This window comes from Diabrotica virgifera, chromosome 5 (assembly GCF_917563875.1).
Source record: "Diabrotica virgifera virgifera chromosome 5, PGI_DIABVI_V3a".
NCBI classification, from domain to species: Eukaryota; Metazoa; Arthropoda; class Insecta; order Coleoptera; family Chrysomelidae; genus Diabrotica; species Diabrotica virgifera.
In genome coordinates this window covers 88,676,015-88,701,087 of record NC_065447.1, presented here as the reverse complement: position 1 = coordinate 88,701,087, position 25,073 = coordinate 88,676,015, and the positions used below count along the sequence as shown (strand labels likewise).

At 31.6% G+C, this 25,073-nt stretch overlaps 1 protein-coding gene across 1 annotated transcript in view; it reads right to left on the bottom strand.

Annotated features, from left to right (window-relative positions):
- Positions 1-24,539, bottom strand: part of LOC114326855 (alpha-N-acetylgalactosaminidase) — a 362,570-nt gene extending 338,031 nt beyond the window's left edge. Inside the window, exon 1 of the mRNA XM_028275311.2 lies at positions 24,345-24,539. The gene's annotated coding sequence lies outside the window, so the exon portion shown is untranslated. The remainder of the gene's footprint in view (positions 1-24,344) is intronic.
- Between the last annotated feature and the right edge of the window lie 534 nt (positions 24,540-25,073).

Sequence of the window (25,073 nt, the reverse complement as noted above, 5' to 3'; positions counted from 1 at the left end):
TTGGAGGTAATAGCTCATATTATATCCACCTTGAGTTACTGCACTAATTAGGTAACCTGGATTTTGTGCTGGGAGAGTATAGCAATAATGTCCTACTAGCAATAAGAATTTGTCCTCAGCAATTCGCTGATAGACGATAACCAAGAAGAAAAACTTTTCAAATCACTTCAATTCTACAGGGTCTAAAAGTTGCTACGAAATTAATAAAAACACGTAATTATCTTTTAAAACACCTCATGCAATAACACAAAACCACATATTTTAAGAAAGAAGACATCAAGGTAAATTCAAAAATGTAAAAATATACAGGGTGTTCTATTAAAAAACAACATAAGTTTGTGTCACTGTGCCAATAGGGGTGGCCTTGTATATTTGAGAATATTTTTAAATTATGGTCCTATCTATGCCCCAACTTTTACCTAAATTTATAGGGATAAAAGGCAGATTTTGAGCATTAGTTTAATCAAATCTGGCCAAGTATACTTTCGCTAACTTAGCATCATCAGGGGCATCTGAAATAAGCCAAAAGAACGCCATTGTAGCAAAAGAAATAAGTGGAAAAAACTTTGACAAGAAATCAAAGTTGATGTTAGACAAAAAATTACTTTCAAGTTTTTTCCTCTTATTTCTTTTGTTACAATGGCGTTCTTTTGGCTTATTTAAGATGCCCCTGATGATGCTAAGTTAGCGAACGTATACTTGGGCAAGATTTGATTAAACTATATGCTCGAAATCTGCCTTTTATTCCTATAAATTCCATATATTCGAGCATTCAACCTACTTCTATTTTACCTAAATATTTTTTTTTTCGTATCTCTTAAAACAAACGAGTAATTGAACTTCCTCGCACTAATGCCCCACCCTGTATTTTGTCTCAAATAGAAACTTAGCGATTTTTTATTTTTTTTAATAAAAACGGGGCCTCATATGAAAAACAGGTAGGAGATTTTTGTAAAACAGTTAACAGAGAAAAACTGTAAAAATACACACCCTGTAAATTATCCATATTATAATATTCGAATAGTCTAAAAGCCGACATTTTAAAGCTATATAAATCAGAAACAAGTGATTTCTGGGTCTTGGGACTTAGGGCAATGGGAACTTTTGATTAGCATAGCCAAAACTACCCCTCTGCAAAGTTTCAGCCAATTTAACTGAAGCGGCTTTTATAGTCCGGGATTCGATAAATTGCCTAATTCTAAGCAACTTATGTTCTATAGAGTTTTTTACCAAGTCAATACTTTTCGAGTTATTTTCGAGTGAATATGTTCATCTTTCAACAAAATAACCACGTTTTGAGATGGTTTGTCGCATATACTTCAAAAAGATAGTATTTTGTCGAAAAAAATATTTTTAGCAAAAAAATATGACCTGTAAAAAAGTGACAAAATGGGCATTGGATATTTAGACCTAGTAGAAGCATATTTATATTTAATGAAAAGTAGGTTCATATTCGTCAAATTCCAAATCGAATATTTTAACGTGAAATTACCAAAAAATGAAGAAATTTTTTGGGGAAAACTCATTACAACTTTTTTAAGATGTTTAAAAAAGCTTTATTCTTAAAAAAAAAACTAGTTTCAAAATTAAACAAGTTACGCTCAAACTAAAGTTGGTCCCTTTTTAAAATCTTTTTATATACTTGGCTTGGTTGGTGTCACGGACTCCGCAAATTTTGTAATCCATTTTAAAAATAGTTCTAGGCTACCTAGACACCTGAAATTTTCAGGATAACTTAGAAGTAGCTAACAATGCAATATTTAACTGCTATTATACAGGATGATTAATTATATAGTGGGGTGAAGCTCCGTAGATCCGGTATAGTAATGTATAGCGATAAAACTTAATAACAAAAACTGTAGCGAACTTTGAGCTTTATATTACAAAATTAGTTAGAATGTTACAGGGTGTTCGATAACATAGTGGTAGACCAAACTTATGTTTTTTTAAATAGAACACCCTGTATTTTATTTTAGTAAAAAAATCGGGAAAATCACCACCTAATTAGCATCTCAAATGAACTTATCCGTTACCATTTCACAAGTTGCTTTACTGATGCATCTATTGTGCATATGGTCTGAAAGTTTCATCGGTTTAAAGCGCTTATTTTTGAAAGGGCTGTAGTTGAAAGGGCTTGAACGAGTCACGAATCACAAGTGTATGCAAATTTAGAAACAATCTTAACCAATCTTTGTCTTACAGAGAAATAAAAAATACAAGATATTCAGAAAAGCAAAGCCGACTATTTTTATTGTTTTAGATTTTTGGTACTTCTAATAATTTTTCAGTTATTTTGAAAAAAAGCAATTTTTTTCATAATTAATAATTTTAAAAATCTTATTTTAAAACTATTTTTTTTTTTTCAAAAATAAGCACGTTGAATCAATGCAACTTACAGATTATATAAACACAACATAAATAAAGCAACTAGCGAACCGGTAACAATTAATTTAATTTAAGTTGCTAATTAGGGGGTGATTTTCCCGAATTTTTTTTTTTTTGTCAAAACAAAAGAGGTTACATGTATTTTGAGCGTAACTTACATTTGAGCTTACATTTGATGCTAGAATCTTTTTTTATAAAAACAGATATAAAGAATTTTAAATTCTTTAAAAAAGTCGTAATGAGTTTTCTCCAAAAAGTTCTTAATTTTTTGGTTATTTCACGTTGAAATAATCTATTTGGAATTTGGCGAATATGAGCCTATTTTTCTTTAGCTATAACTCGGCTTCTTCTATGTCTAGAGACATCGTGCATACACCTTTTTTTCATTTTTTACAGGCTACATTTTTGCTAAGAATGTTTTTTTCGATAAAATATTTGCTTTTTGATATATTTGCGAAAAATTTACTAAAAACGTGGTTGTTTTATTGAAAAATGAACATGTACTTAGTGAAAAAACTGTATAGTATAAAAGTTGCTTAGAATTAGTGGGTTAATCGAATTCCGGACTTATTTTGAACGTATGTTTATGAAAACCGAGAAGGGGTGAAACTCACCCCTAGAGCAAAAGAACACATAGGCACAATAGCACTTTTTTGTTTGACATGTTAGCTGTGCGTATGCCAAATTTGATGTCAATCCAAACGGTTCTTTAAAATTTACAGCAAAAACCGTCAAAGAATGACTAGATACTAAAGCGAAAATTACACATATATCTTGCTTGAAGCAGTGTATAAATAATTTATTTACAACACAAGTGATTATGTATTATACATGACTCTTTATTAATATAAGGAGATTATTGACACATCGTATTATTCGCACCTTCTTGAAACGACCTTGTGCAAATTAAATATCGAAAGTATTTTGGTTTTTTGAATATGTTAAAAATAAATTATTCGTAATATTTATTTGTGTTCAACGAACTAGCGTGTATTCCTTTCTAGGAAGAAATTTAATCATAATATACCTGTAAAAGTAAGAACATATGTTTATTTAATTTAAATTATACAGGACTGGAAGTTCAAGAAATTAGCATACAACGGATATATCTTGCATTATAGTCCAGGGCGCATCTGTTTTGAGATGGACGTTGAGAGGTGACTCAAATTTTTTTGCAAAAATTGCTTGAAAATAAATCAAATAATAATATTTGAGTTATCCTCCCTCTCAACAAGGACCGGAACATTGTTTAAATAATCAAAATGTCAAAAAATGAAGGAAAAATTCGATTTTTTTCTTCTTTTTTTGATTATAACTTTAAAAGTATTAATTTCCGAGAAAAGTTGTACTAATATAAAAGTTGCGTAATTAAATTTTATACAATATAGAATTGGTTAAAAATTTAAAAAATAGTCACCCTAGTTGCAAAATAGCAATAATTGCGAAAAAAAACCATACAAAAACAAGTATTCGCATTTTACGTTTTTCAACCATTTATGCTCCACTTAGGACCTTGATATTTCACCCAGAAAAACTTTATGATACAGTAAAACAATACTGTAAATTTTATAAAGATCGGTTCAATATATTTTGCAAAATAAATTTTGCAATCCAGCTTTCGCAAAAAAATGCATTTTTTCAAAATGTTACAGGACTGAAAATAAAGCAGATAGCAAGTTGAATTTTTTTTTGCTTATAGAAGTGTACTGTACCTTTCATCTGCAATTTGCAAAATTAAAATCGATGAATTACCACGGCGTCAGAAATTTTTTTAAATAAACAATAATTTTTGGTGCTACGCGCATGACAGCGGTGTTCGATTCACACAAGTTGATTTCCACCAAAATTTCTTCCAATCTTTATCTAATATATTATTTTATGACTCTATATTTTGTTGTATTTTAATATTTTAATTCCACAAAAATCAAACTAATTTTATTATTGTTTGAGAAATATTGTTTAAACAATTGCATATGTTTAAAAATAATAAACTTTTATTTTTAAGGTAAAATATATGAACAAAGAAAGTTTTTGCTAATAAAAGTGTTATTTCAAAGGATAGAGTATGTGTTTTTTTTTGCAATAAACAAATTTATTTATTTATATCGAAATGTAATAAAAACTAAAATGTATCAACCATTATGAAAGGTCATTGGAATGCCCAATCAGAGCAAACTATCCGCTGTCCTGCGCGTAGCACCAATAATTAATGTTTATTTAAAAAAATTCCTGACGCAGTAAAAATTAATTGATTTTAATTTTACAAAATTGCAAATAAAAGGTACAGTACACTTCTATACGCAATAAAAATTTCAACTTGCTATCTACTTTATTTTCAGTCCTGTATCATTTTGAAAAAATGAATTTTAGATGAAAATCTATTGAACCGATCTTAATGAAATTTACAGTGTTGTTTTACTGTATCATAGAGTTTTTCTGGGTGAAATATAAAGGTCCTAAGTATAGCATAAATGGTTGAAAAACGTAAAATGCGAATACTTGTTTTTGTATGGTTTTTTTCGCAATTATTGCTATTTTGCAACTAGGGTGACTATTTTTTAAATTTTTAACCAATTCTATATTGTAGAAAATTTAATTACGCAACTTTTATATTAGTACAACTTTTCTCGGAAATTAATACTTTTAAAGTTATAATCAAAAAAAGAAGAAAAAAATCGAATTTTTCCTTCATTTTTTGACATTTTGATTATTTAAACAATGTTCCGGTCCTTTTTGAGAGGGAGGATAACTCAAATATTATTATTTGATTTATTTTCAAATAATTTCTGCAAAAAAATTTGAGTCACCTCTCAACGTCCAAACGTACTAATATTTTTACAGATGCGCCCTGGTCTATTACAGCACATGTTGAATATGCAATAATATCTTCCACAGTTTAGAGATCAAAAGCTTTTACTTTTACTTTTGTTACAAAATTTATTCCACTACATTTTGAAAAAAAATCATCAAAATTATCTTTGGAGCAAGTTAAGATGAAAGCCCCAGTGCGAGAGAGTATCTACAATACGTTTGGCTTCCGTCAAAACAGCTTAACTTTTATAGATTTTTTCATCTTACGAACACTTTTTCTCAGAAAAAACTAGATAATCGCTTGTGTAGCAAATCTGATGCATACTTAGTTCCATAGTTCCCTTTATTGGACTCCTTCTCCTTACCATTAAAAAACTATTTTTTCATCTTCTTGTTTTTCTTCATCTCGGCCTATTCTATTTTCTGTCATTTTGATAATGTGATTATTCCATTCATCCGTTCAAAAGTGCACCCACTCATTAATGTTTTATATTCTGTACATGTTTATGATGTCGTTACTTCTTCTGGCGTTTCCTAGACAACCAGATAATGAGTTTAGTACAGTTCCCAGATAACCACAATGAGTTTCCTAACAGTTTCCCAGACGATCATCCGATGAGTGTCATAAAAAGTTCCCAAGGCAACCAAGACTTCTCAATTGTCGCAGTTCTTCATTTGGAACTACCATCTGATGCATCCCGAAGAAAAATTTGGGGTGTAAATAACCTAGGACAGCACTGGAAGAAGCCTGCAGACCATCAGCTCAGTTTCTTAATAAAATCTTTTACTAGCCTGTCAACAGAGACAGATTATTCTTATATAAATTAACTTCATAAATACTAAAATATAGATCTTGAATTGTGACCATAATAAAATAATAGAATAACGCGTTTATACCCAAGTTCATTCCTTTTTACTGGTAGTGTATTGCATGCACAGGGAATACAGAGTAGTAGAATACAAGGACCGATAAAAGTCTCATGCTCGCTGTGTTGATGTAACAACAAAGATGTTGACGATGTTGTGTTGAATTTGTTTCTTGGTCTAATATTGGCACTCGAAGATGAATTCAATATGGCATCATCAATATGATCACGACAATGTCTATGTTACAGTTCAAGTTGATTATCCAGTTGGAGTTGACTCCAACTAGTTGGAGTCTACTCAAACAGCTAGTTTCAGTAAAAGTTGATTATATATAAAATGAAGATTTATATACAACATTTACTAGTAAAAGTAGACTCCAACTAGGAAAAGTATACTCTTCCCAATGCCATTTAGTAAAAGTTGATTCTGATTCACACAAACAGCCGATTCTAGAAATTAAAAAATGTTACCGAATATGTTCCAATTAGTCTAGACTCTATCGTCGCCCCCGTTAGGTAAATTACTCCAATTCGAATTTTTTGCACAAAGTTACTCACAAAGAGGTCCTTATAACAAATCTACTGGGTGCCAGGCAGTACCTTGATCGATAAATTGTTTTTTAAACAATTTTTTTAGACAAATTCACAAAAATAATTTTTTCACTTCGAACAATTTTTTTTAGATCATTTGGGTTATTCTGAGCAAAAAAAGGTATTTTGTGATTTTTCTCTAAAATTGATTGTTGTCTAGTTATACGCGATTTAAAATTTGAAAAATGCGAAAATAGCCATTTTCAAGGCTTAATAACTCGGTTAAAATCCATTATTATGAAAGTCAGAAAGTGACCAAATCAAAGTTTATAGCCCCCTCTACAAGATCCAGCAGAAATTTTTGTCACTATTTTATTACTAAGCTTTATCTTTAATTATTAACAATGAGTGCTAAGTGCGTATTAGGCGGCCGTCAATGGTGAGTGCTAAAGAGATGCACCATTCCAGCCATCCAATGGTGAATCTCACTCGCACTCACATTGACGGCGCCTCAATACACGGTTAGCGCTCATTGTTGATAATTAAAAATAATATCTTATTAATGAAATAATGACAAAAATTTCTTCATGATCTTATAGAGGTAGCTTTAATCTTTGATTTTTTTAGTTTCTGACTTTCATAATATATAATATCGTATGGCATTTTTGCCTTTCGTACAGTTCCGGCGCCAATTACATCTTTAACCCTGTTTCAAGTAACTAGTGTCGATGTACACTAGCCCAAGGGGGACCGACTGCTTAGCGTGCTCTCCGAGGCACGGTGAGACGGCTCGTGTCATTATTGAAAATGAAAATGGTTTGTCTTTAGCAGGGCTCGAACCCACGTGCACTGGCGTATGAGGCCAGCGTTTATGCCGTTACTCCACGGCCGCTCGCTCGACTTTCACAATAATTATCTTTAACCGAGTTATTAAACCTTGAAAATGGTTATTTTGGCGTTTTTCAAATTTTAAGTCGCTAATAACTCGACAACAGTCAATTTTAGAGAAAAAAAGGCCCAATGGATCTAAAAAAAATTTGTACGAAGTGAAAAACTATGTATTTTTGCGAATTTGTTTAAAATCATTGTTTATCGCCAAACTTTACTAGAATCATTCATTATTGTACTCATTTGTTCTCGTTTTCGGCAGTAAAGTAACACTTTGTTGTATTGAAAGAAGAATGTTACTTTACCTGCCGCGATAATTAATCAAATTAACCGAGATTGAATGTAAGTGGTCAATGGCAGCAATCGATTATTTATTTGAGTGAAATTAAAATTTATTTACTTTAATTATTAAAAATATTGTACAAAATTTATCTTATTATTAATAAAATTTATGTCAAAAAGTAAAATTCTGTAGTGTTTCGCAATTATACAAAATAAATCAAAACTTTACAGATTTGGTAATTAGGTAGGTATACAATATTGATAACTATCGATTAAACATCAAAACCGGCCATCATGCAAAAGTCATCTGTCATTAATGTCATTACTGTCATACGAATTTTTTATTTCGTCTAAAATTAAAAAAATTTCCTCAAAGTTGTAAGTAAGTATTAATGTTTTTTATGATTAACGATACAATTTTGTACGCACCACCTCAATACTCTTTATCGAACGCGTCTGTTCCTCTGCTCGTAATATCAGACTCGTTCGATAAAGAGTCACTTTACTGACTGAATTTACTGAAATTGGTTAAACAATTTTTCGACCGCGGTACCGCGGTACCGCGTGACACCCTGTTTATTTGTTATAAGGATTGTTATACGGATGTATTTCTTTGAGTAAGTTTGTGCAAAAAATCGAATCAGAATAATTTACCTAACGGGGGCGACGTTACAGACTATACTAATAAGTAGTTGAAACGGTCAAAACAAAGAAACGCACACTCATCAAAAATGCACTTGAGATTCTCGTATAATCAACATTTACTGAATCGATCCAGGAAGAGTCAACTCCAACTAGTAAAAGTTGATTTAAATTTTTAAAATCAACTTTTACTGCTCGTTTCAGTTGGAGTTGACTCTAACTAGTTGGAGTCAACTCTAACTGAGAATCAACTTAAACTGTAACATCTATACTTAAACCACAATAAAGATGCACTAGAAATAAACAAATCAAGACACATTGAATGTTACAAGGAGTGTTCTAGATATTGTTAGTTTGATTTTTTGGCTTAATTTTGCTTATAGCCAAAATAACATTTGATGGCTAGCAGTGTCTAGCATTCGTATTACTTCTGCATTTCTGAAGATACTTATTAATTACTACCCCAAAATTATAGTGGTCTATACTGAGTTTTTCTTCGGCGTTTCTAGCTCTATCTCTGATATTTAGAATCGACACCAGCACATCGGTTTTTTTCTCTTATATTTTAAGGCCCAATTTTTTTCAGGTCGTTGAGAAGGTGGACTTAATAAGTCTTCCAGTATAACTCTAGTTGCTAACTTGTATTTCGATCAGTTTTGCTGTTCTTGCATGAATTAGACATTATACACAAACTTTATTAGCTAGAAACTTAAGCTATTATTTTATGAAATTTAAAAAATATTTAAAAATTTTGAAATAATTTGTTATCTGTACCTGAACAATTTACATTATCATCAAATTTTAGTTAAAAACATTGATAAGGAAGAAGAAAATAAAAAATTTCTGAAATGTAGCGATCTAGACCAACTCTCAAAGTCTCGGGACATTCTGTATGATTTATTGCTTTCTATTTTAAGTCAAGCAGATAATTAATAAATTATTAATTAGTGTAGGCAATATAAACTATAAATATATAGCTAATGTATTTTAAATGTATATTGAGATATTTGAGATAATTAGAAATAACATCGACGTGATTATTTTGCTATTTATCTATATCAAAGAACTGGTCCTAGATAATGAAGAAACTACGGGGTGTAAAAGAGACGTAACAATCACAATTAAAAATAAACTTAAAAATCGATTTGCACTAATTTAAAGATTTAAGAGGGCAGGCGCAAAATCTTGGTCCAATGCTATTTAAATGCATTAATTTTTTTGGAAATCCTAAGAAAACTAATAAATATTTTTGAAAAATTTAATCGCAGAATGAAAGATTACATTGTTACCGAGGGCCGAAAGTCTCTTAGAATAAACAAAAAGTTTCTTTTAAAAGAAATATTTGAAATTAAAAATCACACTCAATTTTCTTTTTTTTTCAACCATGTAACTTATTAATAAATAAACATTATAGAAGTTTTCAAGGACTTTAAGCCCTCGGTAATAATGTAGTTTTTCATTCTGTGTTAAAATTTTTCAAAAATACCTATCAGCTTTCTTAGGGTTCGAAAAAATGAATGCATTTAGATAGCATTGTACCAAGAGTTTGCGCATACCTTCTTAATAAATGTCTTAAGTTATGTTATAAATCATTTTAAACGTAAAGATCATTCGTCGCAAAGGTTAATTAAGTAACTGAAAATAATGATTACAAGAGTACGTCAAAATTATAATTATTAAACCAGCTGACAAGGCCAGCTTTGTACCGCCTTAAAAATAAATAATGTGTCAAAGTTCAATAAATAAAACTTAATAGAAAACCAAAAAATATTTGAAAAACAGTTTGTTCAAAAAAATTAAAAAAATTGTCTGGAGGCAACCGCCCTTTTCATATAGGTTAGTCGTATCAACTCAAAACTTTCATGCTGGTTCATGCACAATAACTTTGCTTACCCGGGAGTAGTCGCGCTCACTTCTGTAACGTGAATAGTCGCGTGTGAGAGTTCATCTCACAGTACAAATTTACAACAAATTTTTTTTTATAGTATTTTTATTTACTTGCTATGTTGGAAATATAATTTCTAACAATTATTAAAGCTAATTGGCTCTACCCAAAGCCATAAATTCCACAAAAAGAAGAAGAAGAAAAAAACTAAAGGCACTCGTGGGAGTGCCGACAGAAGTGAAAAATTATTATAGTAAATAAATTACGAGCTCAATGCTCTTTCCTTGTCCAAAAAAAAATGATATACCGATAGCATACGCGATGCGTATGCCCTATGCTATTTATACATACACATAATTTATATACGTACAAAATTTATTTCATCGAAGTGATAACGGTAACAAATTCAATACTTTTCCCCATCCAAGAAGTGCACAACGTCCCTAAAAGATTTTCAATTCAAAAATGTATTTCGTCGAAGCGATGAAGTTCCCTAATTTAATATTGTTCCCCATCCAAAAAGTGCACAACGTCCCTCAAGAAGTTTTTACTTCAAATATTTATTTCGTCGAAGCGATGATGGTCGCGATGACGGTCGCTAATTTAATACTTTTTCCCATCCAAAAAGTGCACAACGTCCCTAAAGAAATTTTCAATTCAAAAATTTATTTCGTCGAAGCGATGACGGTCGCTAATTTAATACTTTTTCCCATCCAAAAAGTGCACAACGTCCTTCAAGAAGTATTCACTTCAAATATTTATTTCGTCGAAGCGATGATGGTAGCGATGACGGTCGCTAATTTAATACTTTTTCCCATCCAAAAAGTGCAGAACGTGCCTAAAGAAATTTTCAATTCAAAAATTTATTTCGTCGAAGCGATGACGGTCGCTAATTTAATACTGTTTCCCCATCCAAAAAGTGCACAACTTCCCTCAAGAAATTTTCACTTCAAATATTTATTTCGTCGAAGCGATAATGGTCGCGATGACGGTCGCTAATTTAATACTTTTCCCATCCAAAAGTGCACAACGTCCCTAAAGAAATTTTCACTTCAAAAATTTAGTTCGTCGAAGCGAAGACGGTCGCTAATTTAATACTTTTTCCCCATCCAAAAATTGCACAACGTCCTCAAGAAGTTTTTACTTCAAATATTTATTTCGTCGAAGCGATGACGGTCGCTAATTTAATAATTTTTCCCATCCAAAAAGTGCACAACGTCCCTAAACAAGTTTCCACTTCGCCACAGTCGCCAATTTAATACATTTTCCCATCCAAAAAGTGCACAACTTCCCTAAAGAAGTTTTCACTTCAATAAATATACGTACAAAATTTATTTCGTCGAAGAGATGACGGTCGCGAAATAAATCCTTTTTCCCCATCCAAAAGTAGGTTTTACATTTATTTTAAATATAAATACTTTTATAAAATTTATATATATACATATATAGATACATACAAAATTTATTTCGCTGAAAGGATGACCGTCGCGATGACGGTTGCGAAATAAATCCTTTTTCTCCATCGTAAAATAGGTTTTAAATTTATTTTAAATTTAAATACAAAAATATAATTTATATACACATACAAATAATATAAAGCATAAGCGATGACGGTCGCAATGACGGTCGCGATGACGATCGCGATGACTGTCGCGAATTCAATGCTTTTTCCCCTATCCAAAAATCGCACAACGTCCCTAAAGAAGTTTTTACTTCAAAAAAAAATACCTACGCATTACTCCTCGAGGCACTTACGAATTTTTTTCAAAATTGCAAAGGTTTTCATCAAGTTATCGCGAAAAGATAAAATGTGAGATTCTATCTAACTGCGCGACTACTCGCGGGTTTTAAAGTCATGGTAACTATTATGATCAAATGCATAGTCTACGATTGTATAAAGGACATACACACAAACATTTCATGTTTATTTATATAGATCTAATAGGCAACTGGATATAACAACTTGAAAAATGAAAATAAAATCTACACCAACTAAACCTAAATATATATGAAAAGTGTACAAAACATAGACACTGTGCGATAGCATTTGCCACCGTGAGCAGAAACGAATCATGGAAATTGAACACAAATTAAGAAACACAAATTAAGAGACACAAATGGATGTGTGACGATAATATAATTTTTTTCTATCTATCTATCAATCGGTTTTAAAACGTCTTGCGACGTTGTCCGATGCCTAATTTCCATGACACTCTATCATCCCATTGGCCCTCTCTAAGATCTCTTGCGCTCATCGCCTTCGTTACTCCCTCTCTCCAAGATTTCTTGGGTCTTCCTCTCTTTCTGCGGTTTGGTGGTACCCATTGCATAATTATTTTAGGGAGTCTTGAGTTATCCATCCTCTGGACGTGTCCGTACCATATCAGCTGTTTTCTTTCTATGTCTGTTGTTAGAGAGCCGTCAACCCCCATTCGCTGTCTTATCTCATCATTACGTATTCTCTCTCTGCGTGACACTCCTACTGATCTTCTAAAAGCGTCCATTTCTACTGCCTCCAGTTTTCTTCTGTTGTTTTCGGTTATCCGCCAAGTTTCTGCTCCGTACAATAGACTGCTTTTAATAAGAGATTCGTAGATATTGTGTTTTCTTCTTTTTCCTATTTCATGATTCCACAGTACGCTGTTTAGACAACCTATTGTTTTTCTGGATTGTGTTATTCTTCTCTTTATTTCTTCATCATCTTTCCCCGTTGTGTCAAAAACGATTCCTAGATATGTGTATTGGTCGCAGGGCATGATGATTTCATTATTTTCTAATGTGATGTTCGATAGTTCGGTACCTATTGGCAGGTATTTTGTTTTTTCTGTATTAGTTTCTAGTCCCCACTTTCTATATTCTTCTTGTAATTTCCTTGCCATGTACTCTAAATCATCTTTATCGTTTGCTATAACAACCTGGTCATCAGCAAACTGCAATGTATATAAGCAAATCTCTCCAAGGTCTACGCCCATGCCTCTGCATTTTCGTTTCCACTCTTTCAATGCTTTTGCAACATATATTTTAAATAAGGTCGGTGATACACAACACCCCTGACGTAGACCTTTATTAACCAGGAAGCTTTGCGATAATCTGTTTCCAGTTTTTATTTGTGATGTTGACCCTTCATACAAATTTCTTAAGGCTTTTATTAAGGTGACACTAATATTCGTCTGTCGTAACACGTTCCAGAGTTTGTTTACAGGAACTGTATCGTACGCCTTCTGCAAGTCAATAAACATGAGGTGGGCTTCTTGATTTGTGCTTAATTTTTTTTTCTATTAGTTGTTTGAGGCAGAAGATATTATCAGTACAGCTTCTTCCTGTTCGAAAACCGGATTGTTCTTCTTCCTCTTGGTCTTTGTACTCCTTCTCAATGCGGTCTCTAATTATTCGTCCATACAAACGGCTGAATGTACTAGTCACTGATATCCCTCTATAGTTTTCACATTTTTTTCACATAATTTTTTTCTACGAGCGCAAAACCTATTTTACTTAAAATCAGGCCCGAGGCACTACATAATTTTCGGTCCCCTAAATATAAATTAATAATAATATTAATTAAGTTAATTAGTTAATATTGATATCAAATTTTTTAATTTTTCTAACACCTTCTTCTTCTTAACGTGCCCTATCAAGTCCTCTTGACGTTGGAGATTAACATGGCGAAACTGTCTCTGTCTCGAGCTATTCTAAATAATTGTTCTGCTTTTTTATTCCTGTCCACTCCCGGATATTCTTCAACCAAGAGGCCTGCTTTCTACCAATTCCTCTGCTTCCTTCGATTTTACCCATCATAATAAGTTGAAGAATATTATACCGGTCTCCCCTTACTACGTGTCGAAAATAGGCCATCTTTCTATATTTGATGTTATCAAGCAGCTCGCGGGCAGCATTTGCTCTCTTAAGGACTGCCACACTTGTCAGAGTAGCCGTCCATGGTATTTTCAGTGTACGTCTGTGCAGCCACATTTCAAAGGCCTCTAAACGATTAATGGTCGATATTTTTAATGTCCATGCTTCGACACCATACAAGAGGACTGACCAAATGTAACAATTAATCATGCGCTTTCGAAGTTTAAGTTGCAAGTTATCATTACAGAAGAATGACCTCATTTTTTAAAATGTCGTGCGGGCTATCTCGATTCTATATTTTATCTCTTTATCTGGATCTAGTTGTTCAGTATGGCAACCAAGATATTTAAAACTGGGTAGGTACTCTTTGAGTTATATGACCATCAACATATAACTGTGAATCTTGATGGGCCAAACGGCTAAATACCATGTACATATTTTGTTTTTGAACAGTTTATGTTTAGGCCAAACTCTCTTCCCACTGTGTCAATGGCATTTCAAAGGTGTTGTAATGTATTCATATCATCACTTAAAATAACTGTATCGTCTGCATATCTGATTGTATTTATCAGAATTCCATTAACTTTCACACCCCATTCCAAAATATGGAGCGCTTCTTTAAATATTCTATCTGAATATAAATTGAATAACAGTGGGGACAGTATACAACCCTGTCTGACACCTCTTTGTATTTTGCATATTTCTGTTAATTTTCTTTTTATGCAAGCTGTCGCTGTTTGATGCCAGTATAATTTTTTTATGATTTGTACATCTTGACTATCAACTCCTTAATCCTTTAATATATTAATTAATTTGTGATGTGCTCGATCAAAGGCCTTCTCATAGTCAATAAATACAGCAAATACGTCTTTCCTTTGATCTCGGTATTTCTGCAATAATACATTTAGTGCAAAGAGTGCGACCCGGGTTCCCAGTCCATTTCTGAAGCCAAATTGTGTTTCATCCTGGTCTTCTTCACATTTATCTCTGATTCTACTGTGGATGATACGTAGAAAGATTTTCAAAGTGTGGCTCATGTGGTTCTAAGACCACAGTTGACAAATTTGAAAATTTATCTTGTTTTATTGCAATAAAAATTTTTTGATGATCTTTCCGGGCCCCATTAAAATGCGGGCCCGAGGCAGGTGCCTCACTGGCCTAGTGGTAAAATAGGCCCTGTACGAGCGTGCAAAAATGTCTACTTTCGCGCACACATTTTAGTTTAGAAAGTTTTACTTTTCCGCACGCGTGTTACTTTTACGCACGCGTTTTACTTTTCCGCACGCGTTTTACTTTTCCGCACGCGTGTTAATTTAGATATGTTATAATCGCCTTAAAGTAATTATAATACATGCAATAAACTAATATTTAGATATTATTTACTAATTTATTTCAAATATATCTTATTGTGTTCATGTTTTAATGAAATTAACGCGAGAATTCGATGAAATAAAATAATTTTGACATAATATTCGAAAGTCAAATCAGTAGACAATAACAGTGGTTTTGAATCGTCGTCATGGAAACCAAGATCGTCGTCATGCTAACCAATTATGCTGAAACTTTGGTTTTGACAACCTTGTCAAAGGATTAATTTGTGTATGTATTTTCATATTAATTAAATTAATTGATTAAGATTTGGTCACTTTTTAAAGACTCGTAGAAAAAATATTGTTCCTAACGCTTGCAGAAAGTCTCTTTTCCGCACTAGACTGCTTGCCGAACTCCCGCTTCGCGTCGTTCGGCAAACTGTAGTCGCTTGCGGAAAAGTATGACTTTCTGCACTTGTTAGGAAAATAACTATATCGTCTAGAGTACGCTAATAAATTAAGTAAAACGTGTTTTTATACCGTCTCAGACGATATAAAAGATGGAATGAAAAGCCTAGTTGATTATTATTCTTGGAGCGTTGATCAAAGAATAATAAACAACAACGAGGTATAAGAGGTGAGTTATTATGACCATTTTCCCCCGTCGTTTTGGTGAGCTGAACGAATTTCGACGGTTTTCTTTTTCCGCTATACGAGCGTTGATCGTACATCCTTACATGTCTTTTCCCATGGCGAGTTGAGCGAGATGTCCTATCCTTATATGTCCATTTCATATTAATAAAATTTATGTAATTTATGTAAATACATTTAATGTAATTCCTAATCCACACGATCGTCGGTAGTATTCATTCATGTACCAAATATCGCCACATCGACCCGAACCTAATGTTTGATACGTAGGTTATAAATATGTTTTATTAACGAAATTAACGAGTAATTAAGGCTAATTATCTTACCTTTTGTATGTTTTGATTCTATATAAAAATGTCTTAAAAAGCGAAACTTTGTCTTCGGCTGTATTTTGTTAGCTGGAGCATCAAATACAACGACAACGTTACAGATGAATATTTCTGATTAATGATATAATAAAGGAAGCAAGAAGAAGTTAAAAACAGATTAAAAAAATTGCTAAAACAGAAAGAATAATGGGAACGAAATAAATGTTGGATATAATAGATTAACTATAAAAAGAGAAAAATGCAAATGAGATCAAATAAAAGATAAAATAGTAAAGATTGGTGCAAAAAGTAATACATGGAAGAAAGAACAATATCAATAAATACCATGCAAACGAGAAGTACTTACATTATAAAAGAAGAAAATAGCAATAGAAATAGTAAAAATAAAAAAAACATGCAAAAAATAGCTATTTGGAACTTGACTAAAAATAAGAAAACTGGAGGAAGTAGCAAAGAAATAATGAAGTATAATATAGCAGTAAAATAAATACGATGAGAAGACTCAGATGAAATCAAAAAGGATCACTACTCATTATTTATAGTGAAGAAAAGCAAAACAGAAAAAAATGTGTAAGCTTATATGTAAAATACGGATTTTGACCTAATTAGTATTAAACGCTTCAAATCAATAATTTTAACAACAACAAAACATGTCTGATAATGTTGCTCGAGATAACCCTGAAAAATAAATGCAGAGAATAACAAACTGGTGGCCAAGAGAGAACAGGAGACCGCAGACCGCAGAAGAGGTGAACGGTGATAGAGGTGATATGACCGCAGAAGAGGTGAACGGTGATAGAGGTGATATGAAACATATTGTGGGTAAGCAATGGTGCAGAGTAGACGTCAATGGAAACAAAGGGAAGAGTAATAATATGCCTCTTTATATTGTGCCTCTTCTATATATCATGTTCAGCGGTTGGCGAAAATGGCTGAAGAAGCAGAAAAAGAAGAAAATGTAGGAAGGCCAATAATATGGCAACCAAATGTTCACGAAGTTTTTGAGAATATTTCAAAGTATATCAAAAATTTCAAATATTAAAATAAAAATTCACTTTTATAGCAGGGGTCTCACATGGAAAGACTACAGACGGTATGATAGAAAAAAATTAGAAATTATATATTTACTGTAATCATAATGGACTAATTAGGAAAACTTGTTTCTGGTTTTTACTATCACACACAATCAATCAGAAGGTCCAATTTAGAGAAAGAGAAATATATTGAAAATATTTTTTAATTGCCATTGTTTTCCTATATATTTATCAACATATATCACCGTATTATATTTATCAACATTATTTGCTCGTAATACAATATAAGCTTGAATATTTAATGGAAATTAACCACAATTTCAGTTAAAAATACGTTTTTTTTTATAATTGGCCCTCTCTTGTGAGTTGCTGAAACATCACATTTTATCCCACGATGTAAAATATATTTCTATCCCTCTCGCGGACATCGAAAATACTACACCAGTTAATAGGGAAAAAATTCATCGATTTTACGTAAAAATGTTAAGCAGCGTTTTGAAGGTTTTAAACGATAGATGAGGGATAAATGATGATAATTCCGTGAAGACGTACAGCTAATACTTCTTCTTCTTTTTTCTAAACAGTTACAAAGAATGAAAAACTCAGTTTTTTGACTATAAATCGTTTCTTGTACATTTTAGAGAAAAATATTTCAAATAAATATTGTAGATCTTAAAAAGTTCTTTAACTTGGTGGGACAAGTATTAAAATATATAAAGAATTGACCGAGATAATTGTAAAAAACTCTCATTTTTGCACTAATTTATAAATGTTAATAACTGTATTTTTTGCACAACGATATTTAATTTAACTACTTTAGATTATGCCAATTAAAGGGTTATTTCAGTGTGCTAAATTTCAACCAGATTGACCAAATAGTTTATGAGTTATTCAATTTGTTTATCCCAGAGAGCAATTGTTTAAACAGATGTTCTTGCCCTAACAGTGACTCTAGAAATATTTTACAAATCCCAATCGATTATTTGAGACTTTAATTTTAAGATGTATTGAAAATGTTTTAAGATTTTATCAAAATTGTTATTAAAAAAACCGTCTGAAAAAGACCCTACTTTTTAGGTTATAAACAATTGGAATAACATTGACAGTTTTTATGATACACGCTTCTATGTAGGTTCACTGAAAAGCTGGTGAAAAAATATACTTTAAAATTGTAAAAAGAATTTTATGTGACCAATATAAATCAAGTTAGAATTTTTTTTTTCAATAAATCATATTTCCATTGTTTATAAACAAGAGCTGAAAATTGAATGAGTTGTTTAAGAAAATCTATATTTTATGATCCACTTCATATATTGCATATGCGGTGAAAAAATTAAAAGTCATGACTACTCATGACCCGTTAAACTGATGGTATTCGTGAAACACCGCCAACGAATGTGAAGGTGAGAATAGCTTCGTTTTATTTTTTAGAATGGAATCCCAATTTAAAACAATTTACAATTAATTCAACTTTTATGTGCAGAGCTCAACAAATCTGGGTACCGAACTAAAGTAGCAGATGAAGATGCAGACGTATTAATAGTGCAGACATCTCTTTACGAACATACATATGAACCTGACAAGATCGTTGTAATAATTTGTAATGATACCGATATAATCATAGTATTGACGCAACTCTCTGTTCCGGACAATTACATATATTTTGAAAGAAAAAAAAGCGAAAAAGGACAATCTATCTATCTATTATAGTTGTAATAGGTTTAAACAATCTCATAGAAAATACGTTGGGTTCTTCTTATATAGTTTTACTGGGTGTGATACAACTTTTTAGATCTGATAAATATTTTTTATGACGAGAATGCTAACAAGGAGGACATCATGAAAAACGGATATATCATTGTTGCTTTGTATTCTGCTGCAATTGATGTTACATATAAAAAAACACAATAACATATTGGCATTAAATGAGTTACGATTTTTAAAATTTGTAAGAAATACAGGGAAAAAAAATTTGCGTTTATCATCAATTACAACACTGGTTAGGTAAAAAACTGGATGCTACCCATACCCAATATGGATAGAAAAAGACTGATATGGATTTTGAACCCATTTACACCTTATATTGTTTGACTCCTTAAGTGATATTAAAACAAATAGCATGTAAATGTTTAACGGGTTGCAAAAGTACAAGATGTGGCTGTAAAAAATATGGTATAAACTGTACCTACGGATCTTTGTACACACTGTGCAGAGTGTGCAGTGGAAGAACAGGAGAAAAAATGTTGCAATCGCGCTGCAGTGGGTCTTGACGATGTCGAGTCAGACTTTGTAGACGATGAACTAACTGTAACTTGCCGAGAAGTCTAGAAGTTGTAGATGTTCACTAGAATAATCAAATAAATATTCATAAACAATGTTTTATTATTTATTTTTATACTTATCAGATGCCTACCTAGACAAATATTAATAGCTTCTTTCAATTAAATCATAATAAAACAAAAATTAATTTTTTAAAAACTATTAAGGACTTTTATATACTTTTAATTAATGCAATTAAAATAAATAAATATTGTATTGTACTAATTTATAATTATTTTATACTTATATAAAAAATATACTTTGTTTAATAAAATTTAAAGAATTTTTACCAAATACTTGTAAAATTCAATAACTTTTATAGTATAATTAAATCAATTGATTTTCACGGGATTTTCCCATTTTTCCGGAAGTTGAAATTTGCACAGTTTTTATTATTTTTTTGAGCTAACCCAGTTAAAAAAAGAAGGTTGCGCGAGCTATGGAAGGTGATAATTTATTGCAGTTTTTTTTCCAAAAAAGGAAGCGAAGCTCGAACAGTTCCCACCTTCACTTTCGTTGGTGGTGTTTCACGAGTACCGTCAGTTAGCGATACCGTTATAATAATAAGTTTTTTTATTATTTCACTGCCTATGCAATCTATACACTGGATCATAAAATATAGATTCCCATAAATACAATATGTTCAATTTTCAGCTCTTAATGTTTATAAACAAGGCAAAATTGATTTATTAAAAAAATAATAACTTGATTCATATTAGTCATATACAATTAATTTTTCTATTTTAATATGTATTTTTTCATCAGCTTTTCAGTGAGCCTACATGCAAACGTGTGACATAAAAACTGTCAAAGTTATTCTAATTGTTTATAACCTAAAAAGTAGGGTCTTTTTCAAACGGTTTTTTTAATAACAATTTTAATAAAATGTTAAATTTTTTTAATATATCTTAAAAATAGAGTCTCGAATAACTGATTGCGATTTGCTAAATATCTCTAGAGTCACTGTTAGGGCAAGAACAGTTGTATAAACAATTGCTCTCTTGGATAAACAAATTGAATAACTTATAAACTATTTGGTCGATCTGGTTGAAATTTGGCACACTTAAATAGTCCATTAAATAGCATAATTTAAAGTAGTTAAATTATATATCATTATGCAAAAAGTAAAGTTATCAATATTTATAAATTAGTGCAAAGATGAGGGTTTTTTGCAATTATCTCGGTCAATTGTTTATATATTTCAATATGTGTCCCACCAAATTAAAGAACTTTTTAAGGTCTACAATATTTATTTGAAACATTTTTCTCTAAAATGAACAAAAAACGTTTTATCATCAAACAACTGAGTTTTTCATTCTTTGTAACTGTTTATAAAAAAGAAGAAGAAAAATTAGCTGTACGTCTTCACGGAATTATCATCAGTTATCACTCCTCTACCGTTTAGCACCTTCAAAACCCTGTTTAACATTTTTTCATGTTTTTTTACCTATTAACTGGGGTATACGCTTTTCAACATAGAATAATGGGCCTGCACTGTTGAGGGTTTCCTTTCTTGCGATAAGTCCGAAATATACGCCATGCAAACATTTTTGACAACAAATTGCATTTTTTTCTGGAATAGTGGAGTCACTGAAGGTTTTCACCTCCGATTTCGTTGAACCTTCATCGATTTTCATGAAAATTGGTGAGTAGTTAGAAGATACTTCAAGGAGCAAATTGCGCTTTTACCCTAGGGGTGGATGCCACCCCTTCTCGGGGGGGAAATTTTTTTTATTAAAGATAATACCAGAAATCGATAGAGGGGCAACTTCTAAGCAAAATTTGTTATATAAAGTTATTAACAATCAACATTATAAATCAACACTTTGTGAGTAATTAAATATCAAAAATTTTATTTTTTCTTTAAAAAAATGCATGTTTTAAAGCTGTTTTTCACGTATTACTCAAAAACTATAACCTTTTGTAAAAAAAACTATTATTACCAAAATTAAATATAATAAAAAGTTTAATACACTCCCCACTTAAAGAACTAAACTAATGTTATTTCAAAGTGAGTTATGGGTAATTGAATGTATATTTTTTTCAGTACTTCGGAGTACATGAGTACTCAAATCTAAGTATTCAAGCTTACATAACGGGAAAACGATGCATTTTATATAATATACTTGTTAAGCACTTGTCAAAATACTTCGGAATACCTATCAAATGATTTCCAGTAGAAGTTAATAGCATCAAAATTAAGCAAGTTATGATGAAAATAAGGGAAGCCTTTCGATTTTTTTAGGAAAAAGTGAAAAATAAAACATACCCCATTTTCACAAAAATTAAAATTTGTAGTAATTCTCACAAGAATTTCTTTAGGTTAACATTTCAACAATTTTGACCGGTTTAGAATGCATATTTTTGAAAAAAAAAGATATAATTTTAAAAAAATAAGAATTTTTAAAATTATCGTACTTTTTCATTTTCTTTCGATAATAACTCCAAAAATACTGAGTATACGTAAAAAATCATATATGTATAACTAAATTTTAGTTTTTTCTGTTCCAATTTCCTGTTTAATAACTCAGAAAGTTTTGATTTATTTTAATAAATTTATATAACAAATCTTGCTTATAATTTGTCCCTCTATCGAATTGTGGGGTTATTTTTAATACAATAATTTTCACCTCCGAGGAGGGTGGCATCCACCCCCAGGGTAAAAGCGCAAGTTGGCACCATGTCACCTTTGTTCCTTGAGATATCCTCTAACCACTCACCAATTTTCATGCAAATCGATGGAGGTTCAACGAAATCGGAGCTCATATGAGCTTCAGTGACTGCACTAGAGTGCCAATCAATGAATTTGACGTACGCTCGCTCATAATATAACTTCATAGATCTTCTCTACTAATTCTGCCGGTGCCGTGCAGGAAAATGAAAAACCACTGTCCATTTCGCTCAGATTTTACCAGATATTGCTAAACTTTGACCACACGTTGACTTTTTTGTTATGTATTTCCGTAATTACCTAGGCAGCGTCCCCTATTTTCCTGATTATTTCTTGATATTGTACTTATTTTTTTTACGGAAAAATTATTGAAACTGCTGGTGTTTCTAGCAAGTTATCGAAAAAATGTTGTATAATACACGGGACAAAATGTAGATTTTCTAGATGGGCATAAAAGAGGGCATCCCTCTGTTACGAGATGGGGCGTAACTTTCATGTATTGCGCCAAAAACTTCTTTTGTTGCCACTTATACAATGAATAACTATTATTTTGACGTCTTTGAATCGTTCTCAAAATAAAAATTAAACAAGTTATTTTATTTTTAGGCCTGGATCCCGCCTACCAAAAATAAGTTGATTAATAGCAAGCTGAAAATTTGTTAATAGCTTAACGGTGTCTAGTCGGACAAACTTTGACGTACGGGAACACTAAAACAGGGGAAATTTTAATTTTGGAACAGTTTTAAAATTTGGAACGTTATATTACGAAAAGTCCCATGTATTTTGTCGGACAGAACATCCAATTGATTTGTTACCCTTTTATTAAACTCTCATGCAAAAATCAGACTGCTATTACTAACCAATAAGATTAATGTCATTTGACATATTCTTCGTCTTCCACTCATTAATATGCCCAGTTGGTGATAAACACCAGTCTGATTTTTGCATGAGAGTTTAATGAAATGGTAACAAATCGATTGGAAGTTTTGTCCGACAAAATACATGAAACGTTTTCGTAGACTGACGTTCCAAATTTTTAACCTGTTCCACAATTAAAACTTCCCCTGTTCCAGTGTTCCGATACATCAAAGTTTGTCCGACTAGACACCGTTAAGCTATTAACAAATTTTCAGCTTGCTATTAATCAACTTTTTTTGGTACGCGGGATCCAGGTCTATTTGGTACTTCACAATACAAATAATTCTTATAACAATTTAATATTATTATTATTAATAAATTAAATAGTAAAGCTCTTAGTAAACTTAATTTAATTTAAAAGACTAATTTAATTAAGTTTTCAATGTAATAGCACATAAAACAACACCGTTTTAAATCGATGTGTTTGATGAGGCTGTGATTTTTCGAAAACGTTTCGGATAGCAGGAATATGTTGTATTTATAAGCTTTAACCAGTCTGTCTTGAAGGATACAATACTGTGGATGATTTTCCTATATTTGGTAATATGCAAAAATTTTACAAAAATTGGATACCATACTAAAAAATGACTTGCTCTAAGTCTTTTTAAACATTTTCCAGATATTTTATCAAAGCATGGGGCAGTAATGTTAATGTTGTTATCTGAAATGTAATGTAGGGTGATTCGAAATAAGATAGTTCTAATTTTTTGGGAATCATGTGCAGCAGTTTATGGGGAATTTTATGCTATTGGAGATTGAAGTGTAGACTGAATTGAAGCAGTGAATTTATGTTATTTATCTCTAGTTTAATTTTTGAAAACAGAAAAAAACATTAAGGGTAATTAAGATAAAACAAACTCATCAACAAAACACAATTAACCAAAAAAATTTGGAAATTAATTTACTTTAAAATTCATTCAAACTATTTTTGTTTTTCTTTCATAACTATAAATTCTAACAGTTTTTTTACCTTGATCCGTCTGGTCAATAAGAAAAATAATTGGTAGTTCCAAAGTGATATTCACTGTCATTCACCGCGGGAAAGAGGTATTCGCAAAGATAACTGATCACTCGGTACTTCACGCGACTGAACTTTGCAAGATTCGTTCGCGATCGCGGCTTAGCTACGAATACATACACATACAAGTTAGTTTTGTGAAAGAGCAAAGCACAAAGCACGAAGGATTAGATTGGCGTGGTGTTGAAGGTAGGGCTTCGCGGTGTAGAGGCGGCTTCCGAAGAAGCCGTTATTTTGGACTAAGATTATTAAACAGAACTAACGAGTTATTTAACGAATAAAGATTTCGAATGTTTATGGAACAATTTACATGATATTAACAGAGAGTTACACTACACGCAACGACAAAAAGACTAAATGGAGGTACAAACAAACAAAAAAAAACAAAAATAAACGGGAAAGAAGGAGATATACTTACAAAACAAAAATAAGTAGCAGAAGATGACTCAATTTTTTGCAGAATTGTAAAATGAGGACAGGAAATTGAATATATTTTTGTAAAAGAATCAGAAAGGAACGAGGTGTTGAGCATAAATAAGGCATGCAAAAAGATTAAATAAGACATGCAATAAACTATTTAAAAAACGACAAAGCATCGGGAGTAGATGGGATACCAGCAGAATTAATGAAGTCGCACTTTACCCTTTCAGTGGACATGTTTTACCTATTACTGAAAAAATA